The sequence below is a fragment of the Arachis duranensis genome, chromosome 10 (assembly GCF_000817695.3).
Source record: "Arachis duranensis cultivar V14167 chromosome 10, aradu.V14167.gnm2.J7QH, whole genome shotgun sequence".
Lineage (NCBI taxonomy): Eukaryota > Viridiplantae > Streptophyta > Magnoliopsida > Fabales > Fabaceae > Arachis > Arachis duranensis.
The window spans coordinates 86,571,879-86,591,782 of NC_029781.3; the positions used below are offsets into that span (position 1 = coordinate 86,571,879).

The 19,904-nt window shown below is 29.8% G+C and overlaps 1 long non-coding RNA gene across 4 annotated transcripts; it reads left to right on the forward strand.

Moving 5' to 3' along the window:
- Positions 1-1,403: 1,403 nt before the first annotated feature.
- On the forward strand, positions 1,404-11,056 carry LOC127742694 (uncharacterized). Of its 4 annotated transcripts, none has more exons than XR_008004053.1 (4): positions 1,404-2,139; positions 2,218-2,305; positions 2,408-2,675; positions 10,806-11,056. It is a non-coding gene; the product is annotated as an uncharacterized LOC127742694 (long non-coding RNA). The 4 variants fall into 4 exon arrangements; XR_008004055.1 differs by lacking the exon at positions 2,408-2,675 and adding an exon at positions 9,048-9,315 and having other exon boundaries at positions 1,405-2,139; XR_008004054.1 differs by lacking the exons at positions 2,218-2,305; positions 2,408-2,675 and adding exons at positions 8,858-8,945; positions 9,048-9,315 and having other exon boundaries at positions 1,405-2,139.
- Positions 11,057-19,904: the final 8,848 nt, after the last annotated feature.

A 19,904-nucleotide genomic window follows, 5' to 3' on the forward strand; every position in this document is an offset into this window, starting at 1 on the left:
GCCATAGAAGAACCTACTGTCTCCAACATGTGGTAGCTGAACACTAAAAGAATATGTAGTAAAAGACATCATCAATCAAAGATGTAAGCACAGAGTGAACAAATGCACAATTCATAGTTAGTCTAAAATAAATATAAAGAAAGGTAAGCTACCGCGTGGATTGGAGCTTCACATCCTCCTTCAATAAGCTGCATTTACATAAAAAGGCATTACAATTAGAATTTCTATTTTAATAGGACATAAATTAAATCATTATGGCAAAGATATATCAGATGACTAAAACTTGAATCCAGCCCCTGACAAATCCAAACGCCACTTTCTTAGATATTTTATTTAGAATAAAATAATAAATAAACAAATAAAAAACTCAAAGATATGCAAAACAGACAAACAACACAAAAAATCAGCGGCCAAAATTACACAATATAAACACATTAACTTATTTTTTTTCACTCCTTTGAATACGGTAAAAAAATTGAAGATTAATTCAGCAACTATATTTTGCAATTAAAATAAAATGACCTGCTACCAATGAAATTAGGTTAGTTTCCTAGGCGTCAAATTGAATGAAACAACGAAAATGAAGAAGAAGAAACGACGACTGCAAACAATATACTAACCATATTGTGAAGATCGGACTTGAATCCATAGGGTTTGGGAGAAACAGCAACAGAGGCGACGACAACCACAGATCAAGGCATTCATTCTCTTCTGTCACACACCAAACATCAAATCAAAGACCCAAAAACACAAAGAAAACCCTAAATTAAAGAGATTAAAGATCCAGTACCAAATAAGGTAATAGATTGCGAGAATCACTGCACGACGAGAGCGCTTCCTGAGATCTCGGCCGCACATCTCTCACCAAGGTTGTTGATGTTCGTTCGCGGCTGAAGCCCGCAACGGAGACTGTAGTTGCTCATCATCGCCTAATCTCATCTGTTGAAACAAACCGGCGCTGTAAGATCTAGAATTTTTGAAAAATATTATTATGAGTCAAATTCAAATTATTTTATTCATTAAAGATTTTATCTTTAGAAATTATTTTATTAAAAATAATTAAATTAAGCTTTGATAATTAAATTAAAAAAAATTTACTTAATCTCATAATTATTGAGTAATTTTTTATATTTAAATTATACAACTTATTAGTTGTAAAAGGATAAGAATTTTAAATAATTTAATTTAAATAATTGAGATTTTAGAATTTAATACTTTAATTTTATAAAAAAATTAATTATATTATTTCTAATTTTAAATTAGAATACCTAATTAAATGCCAATTAGTAAATTGATAATTAAAATAATATTTTTTTAAGTAATTTAAAGGAATTAATTAGATTTCAAATTAATACAATATACTCTAATTTTATTAAAATTACACTAATCTATTAACCCTAAATCCCCAAATTAAAACCCACTAACCCTAACCTTACCTCACCGCCACTCACTCTACTCTCTCTTAACACATACAACCGTATCAAACTCCTGCACCTAAGCCATTCCAATTTGCAATTCCATTTCATTCATAGATTCCATTATTAAATAATGTCATGAGATGATTTAGTTAATTTCCCAAACCCAACAATCCCTAAAGCCCCTCGAATCTCACCACTCCATTGATTCATGCATTTTCCAATTCGGTACATGGAAGCCCTTCACCAACAAGCACCCTTGTCTCTCCGAAGGCAAAACCCCTTCTGTTCCAATTGATTTTTCCAAGCTTTCTCTTCTCGACGATGATTCCACTCCTAAACCCGTCAATTCATCATCCTGCCATCATTACTACATGAAGCTGTCGAACGGAGCTGAGGAAGAGAGAGGGACGAACTCGTGAGGGAGAAGGAGAAGAGGTTGTGCCGCCGCCGCTACGAGGGTCCGTCGCCGTCGCCAAAGCTCGCAATGCCGTCGGAAAGCCAGCCGCGGTGAGAGAGAGAGCGCTCATGAGGGTTAGAGCCGCGAGGAGTTGTGAACCGCCGCTGCTGACGGAGAAGAGAAGGAATCCGAGAGGAGAGGAAGAGAAGCTGCGCCGCCTCCTCGCGCCAGTCATCGTCACAAGCTCCGTCGCCACTGTTGGAGGTGGGTTGTTGAGCTTGTGTCGCCGGAAAATGGCGTTGCCGTAGCTGAGGTCCATTGCCGGTAAGGGTTTTCTTTTTTTAGGTTGGTCTCTGTTCTTGTGGGTTCGGAAAGATTATTGTCGCTGTGTGGTTGTTACAGTTGTCGTTGCTGAGCTTCTGGCCACCGGGAACGGTGCTGTGGCCGCTGGAACCTTGGTTTGAGTCACTGCCGATAGTCACTGATAGAGGTATCTTTACTGCCTCTATTTCGCTTTAGGTCCTTTGCTTCCTTAAACTTGTTTTTGCTTTTACTTTTATTCTGCTTTTATCATATTTTCTACTGCAATTAGGTTGAGTATTGCCGCTAGTGTTGCCGCGGGGTTGCTGAAGCTGCTACTAGTTCTGATTTTGTTATCTTGGATTGTAATTGCTTTTAATTCCTATCCAATTTGGATTTTCCATTTTGCTGCAACCATGGCCATTGCTGTGAAGACTAACAATATCACCGTTCCGGTTGCTGCCACTGTCGTTCCAGTTGCGTGAGAGTCGCAGCTGTTGCCATGAACTAAAAGGAGAGGGAATTATCACAATAAATTTGTGCGAACTCGATTAATCGAGGTAGGGGTTTTTCTTAAAATCTAATTTATATTACAGAGTTGTGATAACTAGATATTAATGTGAGAGAACATATGTCTGTGATTATGATTGTCTTCTGAATGTGGTTGTTTGCTGGACTGAATGACTGATTGCTTGATTGCGTGGGTAGTTTGTGATTGCTGAAAAGAAATTAGTTTGAAAAGTTATTTAGTTGATTAAGGAAAAAATGGCTTTTCTCGGTGTTGAAACTATTTTCGATAATGTAAAGGAATTGGCTTTGGAAATGGTTTAATTTTGAGTTAGTGACTTTATAAATGATTTAGTATTTGAGCTGGTTTGATTTAAAAAAAAAAGATTTATTATGGGCACTGATTCGCTTTGAAAATAATTTGATATTGGAACTAGCTGAATCTTGGAAAATGATTGAGATTTGAAAAAGGTTTGAGAAATGTTTGGATGGAACCCAAACAGGGTGGCAAAGTCCGAGTTTTAGAGGAAATGCTGCCGAAATTTTATAAAATTGAAAGTTTTGGTTGAAGTAATTGTTTAAAAAGATTTAGTTCTTAAACGTTATTTATTTAAGATTGATTTATTTAGAAAATAAAGAATTATGTTTTGGATTGAGATTGTTGATTAACGGAAAGAAGGATGATGGGGATTGATTTGAAATATGATTTTAGAATGAATTTGGAAATGGGATATGGATTGATGAATGATGGTGATATTGAAAATGGCTTAGATATTGATGAATGATGAATGAATTGTTTATATGGCTTATGAATTTGAAATATCTTGAGATACGAGGTTCCCTGGATTAAGTGCCGTGGCTTGCCACCACGTGTACCAGGTTGAAAACTCGATACTCTGTTGACCCTACGATGTAATTGTGTGACCGGGCACTATACAAATTCCCGGGAATGTTACCCCCATTGAGTAATATTGATTATTTGAGAAAAAGCTATGCATAGACTCTTGGGGATGCACGTCGGGGGACAGTCTAAGTACAATTCAGACTTGTCGGGTTGGCTGGATAACCGACAGATGAGCCTCATCAGCCATAGGACAGGCATGCATCATATGCATCTGTATGCTTTGCTTGGGTTTGAACTTGTTTTGGTTTGCCTAATTGCTAAACTGTTCTTAACTGCTACTTGAACTATTTGCTGTAACTGCTTCCTACTTGTGCTTTCCTTGTCTGTCTTGCCTGTGTTTGTCCTGGCGTGTTACATTTGAGAATGGACTTAGGTGCTGAATTAATGATTGTGTTGTTTGATTGCGTGGTTAGTTTCTGATTGAGATTTGCTTATGAGAAAAGGAAGACTTTGGATTTCTGAAAATATTAAACATTGTTTCTTTGAAAATGTTTTAAACGATTAGCTGTTGAATTTTAAAAGGATTTATAAGGCAACGATAGTCACTGAATATGTAAAGTAGTTGTAATACTTCTTGCTATCAGAGTAGCGCAGCCGGAAGCGTGATTTTTGATAGTGAGGGTGTTACAATATGGTATCAGAGCAGTTCATCCTAATTAGAGCCTTGGGGATGGACTGACCATGCTTCATTGCATTCTCTGAGTGTCTGTCATGTTGTAGGTCTTGTCCAAATAACAAGAATTAGAATTTTATGCACATGACTGCCTATTAATTAACACTGTTAGCTTACCGTTGCATATCTGTTGATGTTAAGTCTGGCCAACTTAATGTTGATGGCTCATGTGAACGGGAAAGTTAATAGATTATTATAGGCGAAAAGGAATTGATAAGTAATGGATAATGCGAGTCACGTGGTTCGTGGATGCTAGGGTTCTCTTTTTGTGCTTGGTTTCGATTTATGATTTTTGTTTACGTCGCTTAGGTTGGCATATCGTTTCTTTTTGGTTTACTATCCTCATTGAAGTTCTTTGACTTGGATTCCTTTCTTGAACCATCATTGATCATTCTCCAACTGTATTTCATTATTCGTCCATAATCTTATTTGATTGTATTCTTAAGAATTTGTTTGAGTCTTTTAAAAACATCTGTCTTTACCATTGATTATATTCTTCTTCAAGAATCCTGTGCTCATTGATCTGAACTTGAACTTGTTTTGGCATAATGCATGATCTTTAAATCTTGAGCGATTTGAACCTTGAAAATTATGATTCGATCTAAGCTAACTATGTAAATTGATACTTTTGCTTCATGTCTAATGTATACCTTAAGCTTACCATATTCTTGATTACCTTCCAAATTCTCGGCATCATAAAAATCCTGACCTTGAATTTCTCTACGTAATCTGTGTATCTCCTTGACGTAATCTGAGCTCATTTTGGATTGGAAAAGTTTTGAATTGATCTTTTTCTTACTTAATTGTGTTTCCCAATCATCCTTCAAATTTTTGGATAAGATTACTTTTAAGTTTAGCATATACTTTTCTACATGGATTCTAAAATTTCTTTATATGGTTTAAATCTGTTTATTTGTAAAGCTTCACTTATTCTTCTATAGAAAACAATTTCTACTTTGCATTTCCTTCATTAATTACAACTTGATTTATTTTCAACCTTATCACAGTTTTTAAACGTACTCTTATGTGATTTTACATCTGAGTATCTTTCAAGATTCTCAAAAAAAAATAAATAAATAAATAAATAAATAAATAAATAATAAAATATTAAAGCAAAATAAAATAAAATTTTATTCATAGCCCAATTAAATTTCATTTTACAAACTTTGCATATTTTATTTTAACTACGATTGTTTTGATGTAATACCTTATTTAAACCTTTTGTATTTCCATGAGAAAATGAATTCATTCCTTCTTTAGATTATCCATTCTTTGTAAACGCTATCATTGATTTTTAATCTTCTTTTTTCCCTCAGCTCAAATCTGGTTTAAATAAAAGTACCGTTCTTCCTCTCAATTTTTCATATCGAAGTTCTTAAATTCAAAATTCCTTCTTAGGATTACAACTTGATTTCCTAGCTTATGTTTTTATGCAAATTCTTATTTGATTATCTAAAAAGTCTTTCAAAGTTTTCGATGAAAAATTTTATCCTTAGTATAACTAATTTTCATTTCACAAATCTTGCATAATCTAGTTCAACTTAAATTTGTTTTAACATGACGTAATATTTACGTTTTTGATGATTCTCTTGAATTTTGTAAACAATTGTCCTGTTTTCCTCTATGATTTTTATTGGAGTTCTTTGAAATTAAAATTCTTTCCTATTTGCATTTTAATTCTTCCTTCCGGCATACTTCATGACTTTTGACCATTCTTTTTTGTTGGTGGTTTGAACCATTTTGAAGAAGTTTTGAATTCTTTTGAAGAAATTTAAGTTTTGAATCAACTTTTTAAGTTATTGAGTTCCTTTTTAGCATCTTAATATTATTGAACATCCTTATAAAGTTGTGACTTCAAGTATATTACTGGAGTTTTGTTTTAAACCTTTTTAAACAAGTTTTGATTTATTCTTATGCAAAGTTGTCCCTGACTTTGAATTGTCTTACTTGAGCAGTGCCTCTCTTTAATGTGATTTGAACTTGTTTCGGGGCGATATAACCGTTTATTAAAATTTTAATAAAATCGCTTTCAATTCAGCCTACACTCCTTTACCTTATACTCTGAAAGTTTCTGTATGTGATTTAAACCTGTTTGATTGTAATGCATCATCTTTTCTTTTATGAGTAAAACTTTATGTCGGGTTTTCTTCCAACAAGATTGTAGTTTTCATACATGCTTGAAAAAGAAGAGAAAATACAATTTTGCTCTTAGCCAAATTAATCTTTCCATTTACAAAATTTGTGTAATCTATTTCCACTTGAATTTATATTGAAATAATACCACATTTATGCTTTTATTAATCTTTTGAAGGGTGTTTGTTACCCATTTTCTCTTTTAGAACATGAAATGATTTCTCCTTAAGTTTCCACTTTCTACAAACAATGCATTCAAAAATGTTTGTTACCCATTTTTTTTTTTAGAACATGAAATGATTTCTCCTTAAGTTTTCCATTTTCTACAAACAATGCATTCAAAAATATTTTTAAACCATACTCGAGTTCTATAAACTTTATCTTTGGTTTGGATATTCTTCTTCTGTAAACCTCATATTTTCTTTGATTCAGTTTGAATTCGTTTCAAAATATTGTGTTGTTTTTCATCTTATTGATCCTATCGAATCCTTTCGACTCAAGAGTTACCCTTAAAGTTATCAGTTGATCCTTTTTCCAACATTCTTCATTACTTATTTATCCTTGTCCACTTGTGATTTCAACAATTCTTTCAAATTCTCGCGAACACGATCCTTACTACTTTTCCTTCTTTTCTAAGGTCTGTTATCCTTCTGAGTATACTCGAGATTAGTTTTGATATCTTGTGTACCTATTGGACTTAGTAAACAACATATCAATTCTTTGGGGTATGTTTGGTGGACGCAAAAGGTGAAATTTATAAATGTACGACGTTGCAAGGAATTGTGGAATCTTATTTCATGTGAAAGGATTTTGTTGATGTTGGGTTTGTGACCATTAAGATTTGCAAAGTGTTCGATGAGGTTGAAAACCCTTAGATGAGTTATTCGAAGAAGTACGATTGAGGATGGAGGGAATAAGTTAAGTTAAGGTTTGAATAATTGAATCTCTGAAGATGGTGTGAGATCAAATGCGAACGTTAAGCATGTTGTTTTAATCCTAAACCGTTTTGTAACCTTTTATCGCCGTGTGTTACCATCACATGTTTAAAACATCATTTTATGCATCAAGCCTATCTTGTAACCTTGTTTCACACCATACTTATACCCTTCATATTTTTATATGAAAATCCTGGTATCTGAAACTATATGTATATATATTGAGAACTTTTTGCCTTTTCTTTAAATAAGTTCAAGAGTGAAGTAATATGAAATCTCTTTAATTTTGCATCAATTTTCGAGGACGAAAATTTTTTGTAAGTGGGGTAGGATGTAAGATCTAGAATTTTTGAAAAATATTATTATGAGTCAAATTCAAATTATTTTATTCATTAAAGATTTTATCTTTAGAAATTATTTTATTAAAAATAATTAAATTAAGCTTTGATAATTAAATTAAAAAAAATTTACTTAATCTCATAATTATTGAGTAATTTTTTATATTTAAATTATACAACTTATTAGTTGTAAAAGGATAAGAATTTTAAATAATTTAATTTAAATAATTGAGATTTTAGAATTTAATACTTTAATTTTATAAAAAAATTAATTATATTATTTCTAATTTTAAATTAGAATACCTAATTAAATGCCAATTAGTAAATTGATAATTAAAATAATATTTTTTTAAGTAATTTAAAGGAATTAATTAGATTTCAAATTAATACAATATACTCTAATTTTATTAAAATTACACTAATCTATTAACCCTAAATCCCCAAATTAAAACCCACTAACCCTAACCTTACCTCACCGCCACTCACTCTACTCTCTCTTAACACATACAACCGTATCAAACTCCTGCACCTAAGCCATTCCAATTTGCAATTCCATTTCATTCATAGATTCCATTATTAAATAATGTCATGAGATGATTTAGTTAATTTCCCAAACCCAACAATCCCTAAAGCCCCTCGAATCTCACCACTCCATTGATTCATGCATTTTCCAATTCGGTACATGGAAGCCCTTCACCAACAAGCACCCTTGTCTCTCCGAAGGCAAAACCCCTTCTGTTCCAATTGATTTTTCCAAGCTTTCTCTTCTCGACGATGATTCCACTCCTAAACCCGTCAATTCATCATCCTGCCATCATTACTACATGAAGCTGTCGAACGGAGCTGAGGAAGAGAGAGGGACGAACTCGTGAGGGAGAAGGAGAAGAGGTTGTGCCGCCGCCGCTACGAGGGTCCGTCGCCGTCGCCAAAGCTCGCAATGCCGTCGGAAAGCCAGCCGCGGTGAGAGAGAGAGCGCTCATGAGGGTTAGAGCCGCGAGGAGTTGTGAACCGCCGCTGCTGACGGAGAAGAGAAGGAATCCGAGAGGAGAGGAAGAGAAGCTGCGCCGCCTCCTCGCGCCAGTCATCGTCACAAGCTCCGTCGCCACTGTTGGAGGTGGGTTGTTGAGCTTGTGTCGCCGGAAAATGGCGTTGCCGTAGCTGAGGTCCATTGCCGGTAAGGGTTTTCTTTTTTTAGGTTGGTCTCTGTTCTTGTGGGTTCGGAAAGATTATTGTCGCTGTGTGGTTGTTACAGTTGTCGTTGCTGAGCTTCTGGCCACCGGGAACGGTGCTGTGGCCGCTGGAACCTTGGTTTGAGTCACTGCCGATAGTCACTGATAGAGGTATCTTTACTGCCTCTATTTCGCTTTAGGTCCTTTGCTTCCTTAAACTTGTTTTTGCTTTTACTTTTATTCTGCTTTTATCATATTTTCTACTGCAATTAGGTTGAGTATTGCCGCTAGTGTTGCCGCGGGGTTGCTGAAGCTGCTACTAGTTCTGATTTTGTTATCTTGGATTGTAATTGCTTTTAATTCCTATCCAATTTGGATTTTCCATTTTGCTGCAACCATGGCCATTGCTGTGAAGACTAACAATATCACCGTTCCGGTTGCTGCCACTGTCGTTCCAGTTGCGTGAGAGTCGCAGCTGTTGCCATGAACTAAAAGGAGAGGGAATTATCACAATAAATTTGTGCGAACTCGATTAATCGAGGTAGGGGTTTTTCTTAAAATCTAATTTATATTACAGAGTTGTGATAACTAGATATTAATGTGAGAGAACATATGTCTGTGATTATGATTGTCTTCTGAATGTGGTTGTTTGCTGGACTGAATGACTGATTGCTTGATTGCGTGGGTAGTTTGTGATTGCTGAAAAGAAATTAGTTTGAAAAGTTATTTAGTTGATTAAGGAAAAAATGGCTTTTCTCGGTGTTGAAACTATTTTCGATAATGTAAAGGAATTGGCTTTGGAAATGGTTTAATTTTGAGTTAGTGACTTTATAAATGATTTAGTATTTGAGCTGGTTTGATTTAAAAAAAAAAGATTTATTATGGGCACTGATTCGCTTTGAAAATAATTTGATATTGGAACTAGCTGAATCTTGGAAAATGATTGAGATTTGAAAAAGGTTTGAGAAATGTTTGGATGGAACCCAAACAGGGTGGCAAAGTCCGAGTTTTAGAGGAAATGCTGCCGAAATTTTATAAAATTGAAAGTTTTGGTTGAAGTAATTGTTTAAAAAGATTTAGTTCTTAAACGTTATTTATTTAAGATTGATTTATTTAGAAAATAAAGAATTATGTTTTGGATTGAGATTGTTGATTAACGGAAAGAAGGATGATGGGGATTGATTTGAAATATGATTTTAGAATGAATTTGGAAATGGGATATGGATTGATGAATGATGGTGATATTGAAAATGGCTTAGATATTGATGAATGATGAATGAATTGTTTATATGGCTTATGAATTTGAAATATCTTGAGATACGAGGTTCCCTGGATTAAGTGCCGTGGCTTGCCACCACGTGTACCAGGTTGAAAACTCGATACTCTGTTGACCCTACGATGTAATTGTGTGACCGGGCACTATACAAATTCCCGGGAATGTTACCCCCATTGAGTAATATTGATTATTTGAGAAAAAGCTATGCATAGACTCTTGGGGATGCACGTCGGGGGACAGTCTAAGTACAATTCAGACTTGTCGGGTTGGCTGGATAACCGACAGATGAGCCTCATCAGCCATAGGACAGGCATGCATCATATGCATCTGTATGCTTTGCTTGGGTTTGAACTTGTTTTGGTTTGCCTAATTGCTAAACTGTTCTTAACTGCTACTTGAACTATTTGCTGTAACTGCTTCCTACTTGTGCTTTCCTTGTCTGTCTTGCCTGTGTTTGTCCTGGCGTGTTACATTTGAGAATGGACTTAGGTGCTGAATTAATGATTGTGTTGTTTGATTGCGTGGTTAGTTTCTGATTGAGATTTGCTTATGAGAAAAGGAAGACTTTGGATTTCTGAAAATATTAAACATTGTTTCTTTGAAAATGTTTTAAACGATTAGCTGTTGAATTTTAAAAGGATTTATAAGGCAACGATAGTCACTGAATTTGAAACAGTTTTCTTATTGAATATCTTCTTATGACAACTTTGAAACTCCGTGGTGAGACCATGTGGTTAGGTTCTCACCCCCTACAGCTTTACCTTTTCAGGAACCGGATGAAGAAGCATTAAGAAGAATTGTACTGCGTTTGGTTTATATGTTGTTATATTAATTAGTTTATTTTCTTCCCTCGTCTTTGTTATTACAAATTTGTAAGAGGGATAGGAATTGTATGTTTTATTTGTATATACTATTATGAGTTAGTATATAAAGAGTCTTGTATATGAATCTATGCTTGTTTGTATTTTTTATAAGATTAGGTATTAATTTCCGGTTTTCAAAGAAATCAGCGATACAACGTCGAGTCACAGGCTCCTATTTTAGTATTTAGTATGTAAAGTAGTTGTAATACTTCTTGCTATCAGAGTAGCGCAGCCGGAAGCGTGATTTTTGATAGTGAGGGTGTTACAGGCGCCATCCCCATGATTGTTCTCTCAGACGAAAAACCCGCTTAGCTCGGTGGGTTAGGGTTTGCACATGTGACTTGAGGAAATGCGGGTTTGAGAGTCAGCTTAGCTCGGTGGGTTGGGGTTGATGAAATGCGGGTTTGAGACTGCGTGAGACCAATAAAGAGTGCCTTAATGACCAAGCGGGATAAAGACACAACTATGGTGTGGGTTACCGAAGAGAAAACGAAGAAAAAGATGAGATTTAGAGATTTCAAGCGAGAGAGAGAGAGAGAGCCGATAACTAAGTTGGCTATCTATGAGAAAAAGAAGGGGAAGGTGGGATTTAGAGTTTCAAAAAACGAAAGAAAAATAACAGAGAGAAAAGATGAAGGCAGAATGTAACGTGTTTACGTTACTCCCCGTTTCCTTCTTTTTTTATTCTGGTTAATTGAGAGACTGACGCGTGACTTCAGAAGCCACGGTCATTATACAAGTAGTAGATAGGTGCAACCATATGTGTCTTGGATACTGAGTCCCAAAAATTAATATAGTCGTATTTCGTGTGCACATTTCAATTTATGCATTTATCACATATTCCGAGTGTAGCAGGAATTTTTAACATCCCTATTGTTACTTATTAAGAGGATTGAACACTGAATACTCGAAAGAAAAAATCTAGGAACTAGTAGATTTGTTAAAATATAGCCAGTATTTAACTAATAAAATAAAAATAATGTTTTTTTATTATTAGATGAAATTTTCTACTATTAAATATATTATTGATGGTTAATTAATAACTATAATTTACAAGATCTGATGGTCCTCTAACACTTCTCTTCTCGAAATATACTTTTAGAAGCGGTTCTGGTATTCCGTCGTACAGAAGCATAACTTTGTTGTTCCGTTCAATCTAACTATTAAGATATATACTATAATTTATTTATACGGTAGAGATGTATGGAAATCTTCATTGAGTGAAAACAATGAGAAAGAAGTTTATGGAGATCACGTAACCTGTTAAAAAGTTATTAAGTACGTACAGGAGAAAAATGTCTTTTGTGTCCAGATGTACAGGAAGCTGGCTTGTCCTTTGTAGGCGCACTAGTGTTTATCCGTATGTCTAAAAAACACAACAATTTTGTGTTATTGAATATTTGAATGTGTTTTTATAAATTATTTAATTTTATTAAATATAAATTAAAAATTATTATAAAAAAGAGTATTGATAATACAATAGATGTCACTGATAATTATAAAGATTAATTGTGAGATCTTTTCCTAAATAGATTTAACCTATTTTGAGTAATTAATAAGTTAATTTTGTTATAATTATGTTAGTTATGTGTTAATGTGATGAAATATTAAGCCTATTTTAAATAATTAATATATGTATTATTAGTTAGCCGTAGTGTTAATTAATAAATAAATATTATTGTTGTTGAATATTATATAATTTTTTATTTTTGGATATATAATTAATTAGTTATTTAAGTCATTAGTTATTATTATGATAATAATAAGATTAATCTTCACATACAAGCTTTTTCACTATATAAGTGATACAAGTCCTAAAAATCCTTACTCCCTAAAACGTGCCTTTTATGGTATATATGTTTCACGCGCCTCCTTAACAGATTTTTCAATCAATCAACGTGCAAATATATAACTTCCTTTTTCGAAAGGATTTTGTTTTCTTTTTTGAATTCCTTCTGTGTTTTCTTGTCTTCTCTCTTCAATCTTTTCGTGCGTTTCTCTCTTTCTTCTCCTTCGCTGTTTATGTAAGTTTCTCTTTCTGTTCTCTTTTTTCATTTTTCTCATTTTTCATTGTTTCTGAAATTAATCTCTGAAATCGTTTTGAAGATAATGGATGATTCAACTTCAGATTATCAGCTGAACCAGAGCGAAGTGGATTTTGAATTTGAATCCAATGAAGTTCCTGAGGTGTGGTTTAATTCCAATTAATAATTGAATTTGAATTTGAATCCAGTTGCTAGTTTATAATTGTGTAGTTGAATAATGTGTGAACCTTATCTATGAAATTTTCTGTTTATTATTCCTTGTTTGAATTGAATCTAATGTACTAGTTCTCATGAATTTTCTGCATTTTATATCAAATGTTCGGGTGTAAATCAAGAATATTTGGGTGTATTTTAGGAAAGTTTGGGTATATTTACAGTTTATGATTTTTCATCTCACTGAGGGTGAATTGTCTTATTCTTAGTTGAATTATTTTAGTTTCTGTTTAATGATGATTCATGAATCTAATTTTTGTTATTTTTTATGATGATTTTATAGTTCTATTTACATTTTATAGTTTATGCTTGTTTTAATATGGTGTATTGTTTGTGTATTTTGCAGCCCTTCTATGGTATTGATTAGCAGTTTGTTCTCCACATACAAGCATTTTTCTCATACAAGTCTTTACAAGTCTTCTCCTTTTATTGTTTTGAATCCAATTAAGTGGCTGAGCTGTGGTTCAATTTAGAAGAAAAAATGTAGCATTAGAAAAAATATTTTTCAGTACAAAAATGCTATTTGTACACTAAAATCAACTACTAAATTCAGCCACCAATGTATTTGTGTATAAATACATGTGTGGTTTAATTTATTTTCAATGTATATTTGTATTCTAGTATGTATTTTATACTGATGGCTGACTTTGGTGGCTAATTTCAGTGTACACGTAGCATAACTCATTTCTGTATTTGCAGCAAATTTGAGTGTAAAATAAAGATATTTGGGTGTAACACGAAGATATTTGAGTGTATTTTAAGGAATTTTGGGTGTAGTTTTATTCTGATAAGTTCTGCATAATTTAGAAATCTTTCTCTTCCTCATCCTCATCTTCTACTGCTTCTTTTTTTTCATCATCATCACCGTCTTCTTCTTCTTTTTTTTATTCATCTTTTCGATTTTGTTTTACCTTCTCAAGATTTTTCTTGTTTTACTCTCTTAACAAGAATAAAAACAAAAAATCAAACAAAGAAAAAGAAAAAACACATAATACTCCAAAATTACTTGCAAAAGAATGAACTTACATTCATTTAACTAAAAGAAAGAAATAAATAAGGAAAAGAAGAAGAAAAAAATACAGCATTAGAGAAAATATTTTTCTGTACAAAAATACTATTTGTACACTAAAATCAGCCACCAATGTATTTGTGTATAAATACATGTGTGGTTTAATTTATTTTCAATGTATATTTGTATTCCAGTATGTATTTTATACTGATGGCTGACTTTGGTGGCTGATTTTAGTGTACACATAGCATAACTCATTTCTGTATTTGCAGCAAATTTAGGTGTAAAACAAAGATATTTGGGTGTAACACGAAAATATTTGAGTGTATTTTAAGAAATTTTGGGTGTATTTTTATTCTGATAAATTCTGCATAATTCAGAACTCTTATTCTTCTTCCTCCTCATCTTCTACTGGTTCTTTTTTTCATCATTATCACCATCTTCTTCTTCTTTTTTTTCTTATTCATCTTTTTCTTTTTGTTTTACCTTCTCAAGTTTCTTCTTGTTTTACTCTCTTAATAAGAATAAAACAAAAAAAATCAAACAAAGAAGAAGAAAAAATACATAATGCTGCAAAATTACTTGGAAGAGGATGAACTTACATTCATTTAACTTAAAGAAAGAAAGAAATAAAGAAAAGAAGAAGAAGAAAAAAATACAGTATTAGAGAAAATATTTTTCTGTACAAAAGTGCTATTTGTACACTAAAATCAGCCACTAAAATCAACCACCAATCTATTTGTGTAGAATATGTGTGCTTTGATTTATTTTCAATGTATTATTTGTATTTCAGTATGTATTTTATACTGGTAGCTGACTTTGGTGATTGATTTTAGTGTACATATAACATAACTTATTTCTGTATTTGCAGCAAATTTGGGTGTAAAAAGAAGATATTTGGGTGTAACACGAAGATATTTGGGTGTATTTTTATTCTGATAAGTTCTGCATAATTCAGAACTCTTCATCTTCCTCCTCCTCATCTTCTGCTATTCTTCTTCATCTTGTTATTTCATATTCTCATAATTTTTTTTGGGAGGAAAAAATCAAACAAAAAAAATACATAATGTTGCAAAATCAAAAGAAGAAGGAGGAAAAACACGATGATGAAGATGAATCACGCGAAGAAAAAGGAGGAGAAACACAAAGAAAAAGGAGAAGAAGAAAAAAGAAGAGGAGGAGGAGGAAAGACGCAAAGAAAAAATGACAGTTATGATTTTTATCGAAGAAGAATAAAAAGAGTCGTTCTTAATGGTGAGAGAGTGCTTTGGAAACGTGATGCGCGTGTTAACATGCTTTTGTGGGTGAATGTAGCTTCTTTTAAATTTGGCCCAACTTATAAAATTTGTAAATAAAAAAGACTTGTATGAATAGCATAACTGCTAAAACAAATATCAATTTCAGAAAATATGTAAGCAAGTATTGGAAGAAAATTTTAATCTTTAATCATTTGGATTTCTTTGGAATATGTAGTAAAAATATTTAAACGACAAAATATCTAAAATTAATACAAGTAGATTTAGATTCATGCGAAATTAAAATAAATTCATTTGTATATATACGAAATTATTTAATAGAAAAACCTAAAATTTGATATTAATTTTTTTATTAAGTTATTTGAAAAATTTGTATTTAATTAGAATGATTTATATAAATTAACTAATTGTTTATATTAGTAAGTTAAAATAAGTGATAATTTATGCTATTACTTTTCTGTGATGTAATTTTTAATTGCAAAAAATAAATCTCCCTTTAAAAGAAAATTATAATTAGTTAGATGAATATTATCAACTATGGTTATTATCCATATACAAAAACACATTAATAATAATAATAATATCAATATATATGAATGCAATTGGAAATAGAGCTGTGTCTATATCTATAACTAAGATAAAAAAATTAAAAGTAAAATATATCAACTATTTCATAAAACAATTGAATTGTGAATTTAAATATGATTGTTTTAAAATATTATTCTTACGAAAGAGGTAAAGTATACTTTTTGTCGCTAATTTATGAAAAAATTACAAACGTTAAGAATAAAAAATATATTTTATCCTTTTAAAATTACAAAAAATATACAAATATTATTAAAATTATATATTTTTTAAATGCTTATAAATTAAATTTTTATTGAGTTTTATTTTTTCTATTTTGGTAAAATTTTGTATTTAAAATTTAAAAATATATTGGTAATTTTTACCAAAAGAATAACATACTAACAAATTGTGGAAAATTTTTTGAATCACAATTATTCTAAATTGATGTTCTCTTGTTTAAGTCGTTTTTCTTATCTTTATAATGAAATTTAGTTTGATTTTTTTTTAATAATAATTCTTAGCAAAGAAATAAATTAGCACATATGAACTTTCTTGTGATTTTTTAGAATCAGTGAATAATTATCCTTGAAATTGAATTTTAATAGGTATTATCAATGTTAATTTTATTCATAATTATATAAATTTGGGTTGTGCAGAACCACCATTGCGGATTTAAAAATAGTCATTATAGATAAATCATAATGTCCCCTAAAGATTTTTTGCCTTTATAAACCGCGACAGTTGAATCTATTACAATATTAAAAATGTAAATTACTGAAAGGAAATAAAAAATATATGTAAGTGGCAAAAATAATATACAATTGATAAACATAATTAGATCAAAAATAGAAAAGAAACTTAAAAAAATTGTAAACACATTATACATATAGTATTTTAGGAGTTTCTCACTCAATATATGGTGAGCTAATTGTACAACAAACTAAAATAAAATAATATGGTCATCAACCAAACTTTTTAAATAATTATATAAACTATAGTTTATTAATTAATTTATATTTATCAAAAAAATAATATTAATATTAAAAACATAAAACAACCTACATAGAAATAAAGAATAAAGGAGATAAGAAGATAAAGCTAAACACTATATAAAAAGAATAAATTAAAAAGTGATGTGATAATAGAAAAATTATAAAATGATCATTTTACTAAAATATTTATGTGACAAATTGAAAATATTAGAAGCTATCTAATATATTAAAAGTTTATTGTGTCATTACTTATTTTTTTTATACATTAAAAATAAATTGATATATAGATCAGATAAACAAATAAATAAATTTTTATATATAAAATAAAATTTATTCTCTAAATATAGTATGCAATATTAAAATTCAAATAATTGATACGAGTTAACATTTTTTATACTATTATTTTTTTGAAATAATTAGATAATTTAATTTTTTAAATTATAAGATTAATACTAAATTAATTATATAGATGTTATTCTTTATGACGGCATAAATATAGTTTGAAAATAAATATTTCTTTTATATTGTTATAAATTAAATTATGAATGATATAATAATTTTATATGAAACTAAAAAATTTATATGTTATTCACTCGTTATAAAATTATTTTAAATTCTCTTTTTATATAATAGATAGATTGTTTTAAAAAAATATGCAAATAAACATTTATAACAAATGGCAACTGAAAAAAAAGAATTTAATTACGCCAACAATTAAGGATCCAAGTAGTAGAAGGAAATTAATAGTTTAAATTGTTTGATTTTTTTTGAATTAACAGTATTATTTGGGATAATAATTATTTGAAATAATACATGCAAACTGCAAAGCACGCTTTTCTTTTCCTTTTGAAGTTGGTCATTGTGGACATTTCGTGCTTCACATAAGGTTAAATTTGTCCACAAATTACAAGCTACACGACAATATTTTATTAGAAAATTAATTGTACATGGAATATTAGAGTTCCGCTTTCGTACAGTGATACATCTGATAATTTTCCTAGACTTTTTTAGTTCTTTGGGTCTCAGAATGTCACGCATTATGTAAAAACTTTTGTGTTACACATTTTGAAAATAAAATATTTAAATAAAAAAGATATGTTGAATAATTGGGTCAACTCAAAATTTCATTTGGGCTAAAATATATTTTGTCGGAGTCAAATTTTTTTATTTCCATCCAATATAATTTTCGGATAATACCTTGGGTTAATTTGAACCAGTTCAAAGTATATTTTAAAAGAATAAACTACTAAAAATATACTCAAATAATTTTATTATTGAAAAAAATACGCTCGATTTTTACTATCAGTAAAAATGTCTTTAAATAATTTTAAAATGCGATAAAAATATCCAACATTAAATATGTATTTCTCAAAAAATATTTTAGAGATTTATTTTAATACAATTTTTTGTAAGTATGATTAGAAAAATAAGATATTATTATTTTTAAAATTTGGTTATTTTTTGCTAAATATATATTTTTTGTGATTTTTTTAAAGTATGATTGGTTGTTGACAAAAAAAATCACAAAAAAATATATACTTGGCAAAAAAACACTAAATTCTAAGGATAAAAATATCTCATTTTTTTAATCATACTTGCAAAAAATCACATCGAAATTCAATCTCTAAAATATTTTTTAAAAATATATATTTAATGTTGTGCATTTTTATCGTGTTTTTAAATTATTTAAGGATATTTTTGTCGATAATAAAATTGGAGTGTATTTTTGTCAACAATAAAAATATTCGAATGTACTTTTGATAGTTTACCCATTTTAAAATTTAACAATATATTTTCTGTAAATTTCATAATAATATATATTTTATATTTTAATTAATTTTTATATAATATGGGATCATTTACATTTTAAATAATTATTCTTATATAAATGTTATATAACATTATATAAAATTTTATTTATTCATTATAAAAATTATATATTTTAATTAAATTAATTTATTTTAATTTGATTCATTTTATATTAATTTAAAATCGTATTAGATATTTAAAATAACTTGATGAAATATTGAAATAAAATCAACATCTAATTAAATCCAATTCATTGCATTCGATATGTATTCCAATTTTTTTATTATCATTCAATTAGAACTAATTATATCAATGACTAAAAAAATGATTTCATTAAAAAATTCATACTATTAATATAATAAAATTAATTTTCGTTAAACAAATGAATAGTTGATTTTTTAGAAAAATAAAACAACTAATAGAAAATTAATTTAATAAAAAATAAGAGTAGGTAAGAATTGTTATCGTCATAGTTAATAATGTCAATCTTCTGCCCTACTCTCCGCAGTAACCAATTTTTTGTTATTCGCGCAATGAATCATCTGCACAAACATTGTTTTTAACGAATAGTTAAAAAAAATCAATATATACTACTTTTGTATTTTTTTGTATATTATTAAAAATAACAAATAAAAATTTAAAAGAATCAAAATTTATCTTTTATGATATAAAAGTTAAATATAAAAATTATATACCAAAAGTAATAAAAACATTATTTCTCGAATAATAATAATAATAAAATATTTGTTATTTAGCTGAACTTAGAAGTTAGAATTTATTATGCCACTCTTATTAAGATACCAATTCTTGGAATATTTACCAAATGCTATTTATTTGTATTATCTTTTCGTTCAAATATTGAGTAAGTATATATTTTTTACTTTTCTACAGTTAAGATGTGTTCTAGATTTATATATAGTTATTTTTATATTTTATTTAATATTAATATACTTAGATTTTATTTAATATTAAAATTTAATTTTAATGTACTAACAATGTAAAATGTTTTAGTCGTATAATTATATTTATTCTTTTAAATAATTATTCACGCTATTAATGTAAAAGATAATTATTTTTTCTGATATCGCATTATTTTTAGT